At 34.0% G+C, this 7508-nt stretch overlaps 1 long non-coding RNA gene and 1 pseudogene across 1 annotated transcript; both read right to left on the bottom strand.

Annotated features, from left to right (window-relative positions):
• Positions 1 to 203: 203 nt before the first annotated feature.
• LOC146898386 (uncharacterized) lies at positions 204 to 1025 on the bottom strand. Its single transcript, XR_015022099.1, has 2 exons — positions 820 to 1025; positions 204 to 456 (listed from the first exon to the last, which is right to left on the bottom strand). It is a non-coding gene; the product is annotated as an uncharacterized LOC146898386 (long non-coding RNA).
• Positions 1026 to 3488: 2463 nt separating this feature from the next.
• On the bottom strand, positions 3489 to 6070 carry LOC146898387 (uncharacterized; annotated as a pseudogene).
• Between the last annotated feature and the right edge of the window lie 1438 nt (positions 6071 to 7508).

Genomic DNA, 7508 nt, shown 5'->3' on the forward strand with positions numbered 1-7508 from the left:
CAATGCACAATGTTTAAACTGGCGGCTATATTTTTGTTATTAGTGGCGGTTTAAATCCCCAGAATTCTTGCATTTGGATTAAAAAAGAACTGGTAATTATGGCAGTTTTAACCGCCACAATTACCACTTTTTTTACAAAAAAATAATAATTAATATAAATAATGATTATTAGATAGATAGTAGGAATTTTTATGGCCCAAAAATAATATAATACATTGATAAAAATTGATAAGAAACATATATACAAATGTTGATAACATATAAAAATGATGAGAAATTCTCAACAATGAGATAATCTAGCCATTCTATTACTCAACAATGAACTAGTTGCTAGGTTTATGACAATATGAAACTGAATTTACATTGTATACATGTAGTATAGTTGAACTTCCCTCTCCATGCTTGCTCCTCCCTCTTGCAAAAAGTTTTATTCCTCATAAAGGAGCAGTCCCACTGCTAGTTAAAGAGTCAATCAGAAAACTATAAGCATAATAATAATTAGGATTGAAATATTTGAGAGTCATGGTGCTTCTATAAGTGTAAGACAAAGAGATATGGAATTAAATGAAATCCTGATCATGTAAAGGGACAACTACAGATTGTACTAAACTATGACTAATCAATCAAAAAAAATTCTTATCAATAACTATGTGCACACGTATAGAGAAGAATGTAGTATACATCTCAATGATCAAATCTAATCCAATTGTTCCAGAAAAATAAAATGTATATATACCGGGTCAATTTACGCAACATCTCTGCAACAAATCTTAATGCATTTGCAAACAAATATGATAAAACAATGATAATGATTATTACCTATTTCTCGCAGCTCAACAAGATCCTCAATACAAACTAACTCATCATTTGAAGTGCAATTTCTATCTGATGGCAGGAAACCGCACACCAGGAGGGAAATATCAGTCCAGCAAACAGGAAAAAGGCTAGAAAACAAACACACAGGCACCAAGATACATGTAGGCACCAAAAAACAAGCAGGCCCTTAGCGGAAACTCCCAGCCAGCCGTAACAAATACAGCAGCAAAACCACCATCACGCCTCATCAATACTTTATTAAAAGTTCCAAAAATATTACATTTCTAATTGCTGTCAATTTGTAAGATTCCTGCATATGGATTATCACTTGTCTTTTCTATCAGTAACTCTCCCAAAGTACTGAAACAAAACTACATAGATTATAGAACAGGATTGTAATACATTGCACTTAACCGAAAAACAAAACTATATGAAGAACAGGAAAACACCAAACTCTCTAATCCAAGTTTCAATTCCCTACCAATTCAAACTAATCATTTAATCCAAGTTTCAATTCCCTTCCCTACCAATTCAAACTAATCATTCAAACTAATCATTTAATGACAAATGTGAAGTGAATCATCTCAAGCTCTCTAATCCAAGTTTCAATTCCCTACCAACCACATCCATCTCTAATCCAAGTTTCAATTCCATAAGGTAAAATCTGTTACCATAAGGCAAAATGTTACATTATAGTTAGGCTCAATCATCAAATCAAATACATGGATGCATAAAACCAAATCAAAGTAAGCTAATAAGGCCCTAAGTCACACAAATCAGTCGTTGACAGAATAATTTTGGTCAAAATATAAAGCAAAGAAAACTCAAAAGTTATAGAAATGAAAAGACTGATATAGAGCAAAGAAAAAGAGACCAACATGACTATGGAAAGAAAGGTACATTCAATTCAACCTAGATTTATTATGAGAAAATTCTGTTATACACACTTATCCTTATAAAGAAGAATCACATAACAAACTAGCTAGCTTTCTTTAACTATAATCATTACAATCATTAGTATGGAAGGATCAAAGGAAGAAATTCTCAGAAAAGATTGAACCAATTTCGACCATCATCAGAAGTTCTGAGAACTGATTTTTGTTAAAACCAAAAACAACTTTCAAATAGTATTGCATAGGAATTATGAGAATGTTAATTAAACTATGGAATTAAGGTAAAAGAAATTAGTCAATTAAGTACAAGCTTTGAAAATAAGAAATAACATAACTAATATAAGAGTTAAACTGATATGTAGTACATATCAATTTCACAAAAAATATGATAGTGTTTAGTATTCATCAATACAAGTTCAAAAATGTATTGATGCTTAACATGAGAAAACAACCTAAAGATTACTTAACTGACTAATATTCAAACATCATTGTTTACAACAATACACTATTACAGTACACCGCAACTTTCTTTCTCTTTGTTTGTTTATCATTAAACTATTAATCCAACCTAATTAATATACTAAAATTTGAATCACAAATCAGCTGACAAGATCAAATGAGTTCAAACGACCATATGATACAACTTCAAATAGCTTCCAAACTAAAAATATTAAATTGAAATTGCACTAAACATAAAGTAACAAATCCAAAAATACACCGAATCAAAAGTTCATATCAGAAGTGGTAACATACACAATATTTGTTCAAGAACCTGGATGAAGGGTTCTTTCTATTTTACCTTTGTTCTCTTCAACAACAGGAGACAGGGGTAATTTTCAACTGCATGAATTAAAGCACAAACTAAAATAAAGAATAATACAAACCAAAGATTGAGCAAAGAAAAAGCAAACTTCATACTCAGTTTCAGGTTCCAGATTAAGCAAAGATTAACCTAAGCAAACCAAAGATTAAGCATACATATATTATCTTAAATTTATCTCTTTACTCCATTTTCACTGACTCATTCATCAATATAAAAGACAAACGTTATACATGACTAAGAAAAAAACACAAACTAATCCAAAATTAATAAATTCATAAATAGCATTTTAAAATCATGAAGAGAAAAAAAATCAGTAAATAATAACAGTATTACTATAAAAAAAAATCAAAGAATCTAATAACACTTCAGATACAAGCTTCGTGAAATTAAACAAAAATTAAAATAAAAAAGAGAAAAAAGAAAAAAGAAGCATTATCGCAATACCGAGAATCAGCGAAATTTGTGAAGGTAGAGAGGGAAGAGAATGTGAGATCCAAAAAAATATTTCACTGGATTCAAAGCTGAAGGTTTGAGGGTTTTGGAAGTTAGGGTTTTGGAATTTCAATTGAAGATGGGTATTGGATTAATCGATCGATGGTGATTGAAGCTTTGGGTATTTCGATTTGGGTGTTTGAAGTTTTGGAATTGAGGGTTTCGGTGTTTGAATCGATGGGTTTTGGATGAATTGATGGTGTTTGAGGGTTTGCAATTGAGGGTCCTACTGTGTTTTCATCATGTTCTTTCTGGATTGAGAAAAAAAAAGTTATGTGTTGAGAGAAAAAGATGAAAGTTTAGGTTTTTGTTATAAAATAAAATATTATGTGTTGAGAACAAAAAAGATGGAGGGATTTTCTAAATAATTGGAAAACAATAGCGGGAAGTTAGTGCGCGTGGCTGGAAAAATTAAAGAGGTTATACCGGCAGTCAAAAATGCCATAACATACAAGGAATATTATTCAATTAAATCTTGTTAATACCGGCGGTCGAAACCGACGCAATGTACCGTAAAAAGCGGCGGCTATAAAAACTGCCGCAATGCACTGGATATAGTGGCGGTCAACAATGACCGCCGGAACAAAACCACCGGAAAAAACGCGTTTTTTTGTGGTGTCAGGTGGTGGGGTGTCAGCATCTATAAAAGGTGGAGAAGGTGAAGGTACAGGGATAGAAGTAGCAGAAATGGGATTACTTGGGGAGCAAGCATCAGAAGAGAAATATTCCCAAGCAGTGGTTATAGTGGATGGATTAGAAGGATAAGGTAGAATATGTTCATGAAATTGAACATGTCTAGAGATGTGAATTTCTCTTGTATGTATATCTAAAAGAACATACCCTTTGTAACCAATAGCATAGCCTAAAAGAATAGATTTTCTGGCTCTAGCAGACAATTCAGTTCTTTGAGATTGAAGGGTGGTTGAGTAACAAAGAGAACTAAACACTTTGAAAGAGTGCTCATCAGGTATATTGTCATGAAGAATTTGATAGGGAGATTTATTGTGGAGTGTGGGTGAAGTAACACTATTGATGATAAAAGCGGCATGTAGGAGGGCATAAGACCAATAGGAAGCAGGTAATTTGGATTGGTAAAGAAGAGCCCTTCCTACATTCAAAATGTGTTGATGCTTTCTTTCAACTCTCCCATTTTGTTGGGGAGTTTCAACACAAGATTTATGATGCACAATTCCCTTAGAAGCATAAAAAGAATTGAGTAAAAACTCAGGCCCATTATCAGATCTGATAGTTTTTGGTGTAATATTGTATTGAGTTTGAATGAGATTGATGAAATTTTTGACATGTTGAGAAACTTCAGACTTAGACTTCAATAAAACTATCCAAACAAATCTTCTATAGTCATCAAGAATAGTAAGAAAATATCTATGATTATGAATAGAGGTGATGGATAAAGGACCCCAAATATCAAAGTGTAAAAACTCAAACTTGCTAGAAGCAACAGAAATACTAGAAGAAAATGGTTACTTTTTTTTGTTTTGCAAATTGACAATTGTCACAAGTGGCATGAGCATCAACAGTTAAAGTGGGATACAATTGAGACATATGATTGAGTCTTTTAGGGGAAACATAAACAAGTCTAAAATGCCATAAGGCAGACGCAGGAATAGTAAAATTATCAGTGTCAACATGATTGACAGAGATTTTATTGTGTGAAGGAAATTGAGAAAAATATACAACTAATCTATAGAGACCTTCAAATTGTTCACCCAAACCAATCACCTTCTGGGAGTGAAGGTCCTGTAATAAACATTGTTTGTTATGAAAGGTTGCATAACAATTCAAAGAGGAACACACTTTGAAAATAGAAATGAGGTTAAGAGTAAATGATGGGGAATACAAAACATCTTCAAAATAAAAATGAGGTGTGAAATGGATGGTGCCAGCATACTCAACTAAAACAGATGAACCATTAGGAAAATTGATAGGTCTAGGATTGATTTTATGAAAAGAAGTGAACCAATGAGTATTATTAACAATATGCTCATTATCACCAGAGTCTAAAAACCAAACATCAGATTTAGAACTAATAGAACAAGAGTAAATGGAAGATATACCTGACTGCATAGACAATGTGGAGTCTGAAGCAGATGAAATGTGAATATGATTGGCACTAGCAGATGAAGGAGGTGTGGAAGCTGCAGGAAGCAAATTCACTTGTTGTAACAAGCTAAGAAGTTGATCATACTTCTCTTGAGAAATAGTGGAACTGGAAGAAGAATAAGCATTGCAACTTCCTGGTTGAACCTCAACTTCATCATTACTACTTGAGGCATTCACAGAGGAATTTTGTTTAGGAAAATTAGGGTGTCCATGCTTCTGATAACCATATTCCACAGTATGATTGCTTTTTCCACAAAATGTGCAATGTCTAGGTGGTTTAAAACCATTAGTATATCCTCTACCTCTTCCTTGAGGCTTACGTGAATCAGCAGCATTAACAACAGAGAAAGGTTCATTAATGGAAGAAGCCAATGAGAGCTTATTTCTTTCTTCCTGAACAACCAATGAATACACTTTGTTAATAAAAGGAAGTGGATTAGGCATGAGCACCTGTGTCTTAACAACGTTGAATTGGTCATTCAAACCAGTCAAGAACTGGATAACTTGATCTTCAAGCCTGTAACAACGAGCTTCTCTCATAGCAGCGCAACGACATGGATGAGGACATGTACAACGAGGCATAGGCCTATGAGAATTCAACTCTTCCCACAGAGTTTTCATTTCAGTGAAGTATTCCAACACTGATTTAGAACCTTGCTTCATGTTGTTGATTTTAGAGCGAAGAGAAGCTATGCGAATTCTATCGGCTGGAGAAGCGTTCCTTAAGATCTGACCAAGCATCGATGGCGTTTTCATGGAAAACAGGAGTTTGAGCAATTTGAGGCAAAACAGAGTTAATAATCCAAGATTGAACAAGATGATTGCATCGTTCCCACACGTTTCGATTCAAATCATCTTCATCAGGAATCTCCATGGATTCGTCAATGAATTTCAATTTGTTTTTCGCGCCAAATGCACGAATCATGGAATGACTCTAGGCGAGGTAGTTTGATCCATCCAATGGAGGTGAAACAAGAACAGAGTTCAGTCCTTCACTTGGATGAACGTAGAAGACGGATTCAGTGTCCGGTTGATTTTGAAGAACCATAACGAATAACGAAGAAATTCACTGATTTATAGGAAAACGAAGAAGAATGGTGAAGAAAGGAACAAAAATCACAAAGGATCGTCAAACTGAAGTGAAGATTCAGAAAAAAAAAGATGAAGGTGAAGCTGTAACTAACTTTCTAACAACTTTCCGCCTTGGAAATTGAAAGAAAAGCTCTAGATACCATATTATGGAAACGAAAAAGTGAAAATAGCTTCATTCAACAACATTGTAAATGAGAGTACAATAGGTATTTATAGAGATGAGCTGAACTAACTAAAGTAGTTACTCTCTAATTATAAGCTAATTACATGATTAAACTAGATAACTTGTATCTTAAGTAATAGCTTTGCTTTGTTATTCTTCTTGCTCTAATACACTTGAAGAAGAGCTAAAGCGTACCACGAAATGACCTAATTGCCCCAAGATAGTTAACTACCGTCGGTTTCATATTCCTCTACAGTTGACTGGCGATACGCGCACTGATATTGTTGATTAGAGCAACCTACTCCTACTCACTATTTCATCATAACCTATTTCCCCTCTTCAATGTAAACCCCCAAATAAAATAAAAAAGTAAAAAATTCCATAATCTTTGTCCAAACTCTTTGAAGCAGCAATCATAGAAGGTTTCAACGCACTGATTTTGCTATCAGTTTTCACAAAAACACTAACATGCATGTATCAACAGTTAGATACCGAAGTATGGGAGCATAGACTGTTAACTGCCGATGAGATTTCGGTAGTTAACTACCGATGCGATAGTTCAAAAGGAGCAGCCACTGTCTAATTTTTTGTTTTTTTTGTTGTTGTTTCAATTCATTATGCAATTTATGTTATTGCATTAGTTAGTTGTTTATTTATATTTTTGGTTGAAAACGCGAATGATGATCCGGTTGAGACAAAACCTATTTTTGTCGATAATACCGGAGAAGTCACACAACCTAAGGTTGAAGCCAAACCAAATATTGATGGAGCTTCCGTCCATGTTGAAGCTTCATTATATGTTGACTCCGGTGTTGTCCCACTTGATGCCAACGAAGTTGACACGACTCAATTTTTTTTCTTCTGAAGAAGTTAAATGGAAATACGGTATGATTTACAATTGTGGTTAGTCGTCAAGCAAATAGGGCGGGATTTACAATTGTTACACATAGATCTAATTTGATCAATCCAATGTTGCAATTGCTGTGTGAAAGGAGTGGCGATCACAAAGTGCCGAAAAAAGATTGAAGCACGAGGCAACGAGCTGAAGAAAATGTGGGTGTATGTTCATGCTTCGTGGTGATGTAGGAGGGTTTTATTAGTAATTTTA

Source organism: Medicago sativa, chromosome 8 (assembly GCF_051527215.1).
Source record: "Medicago sativa cultivar Bolivia chromosome 8, Bolivia_mono, whole genome shotgun sequence".
Taxonomy (NCBI): Eukaryota; Viridiplantae; Streptophyta; class Magnoliopsida; order Fabales; family Fabaceae; genus Medicago; species Medicago sativa.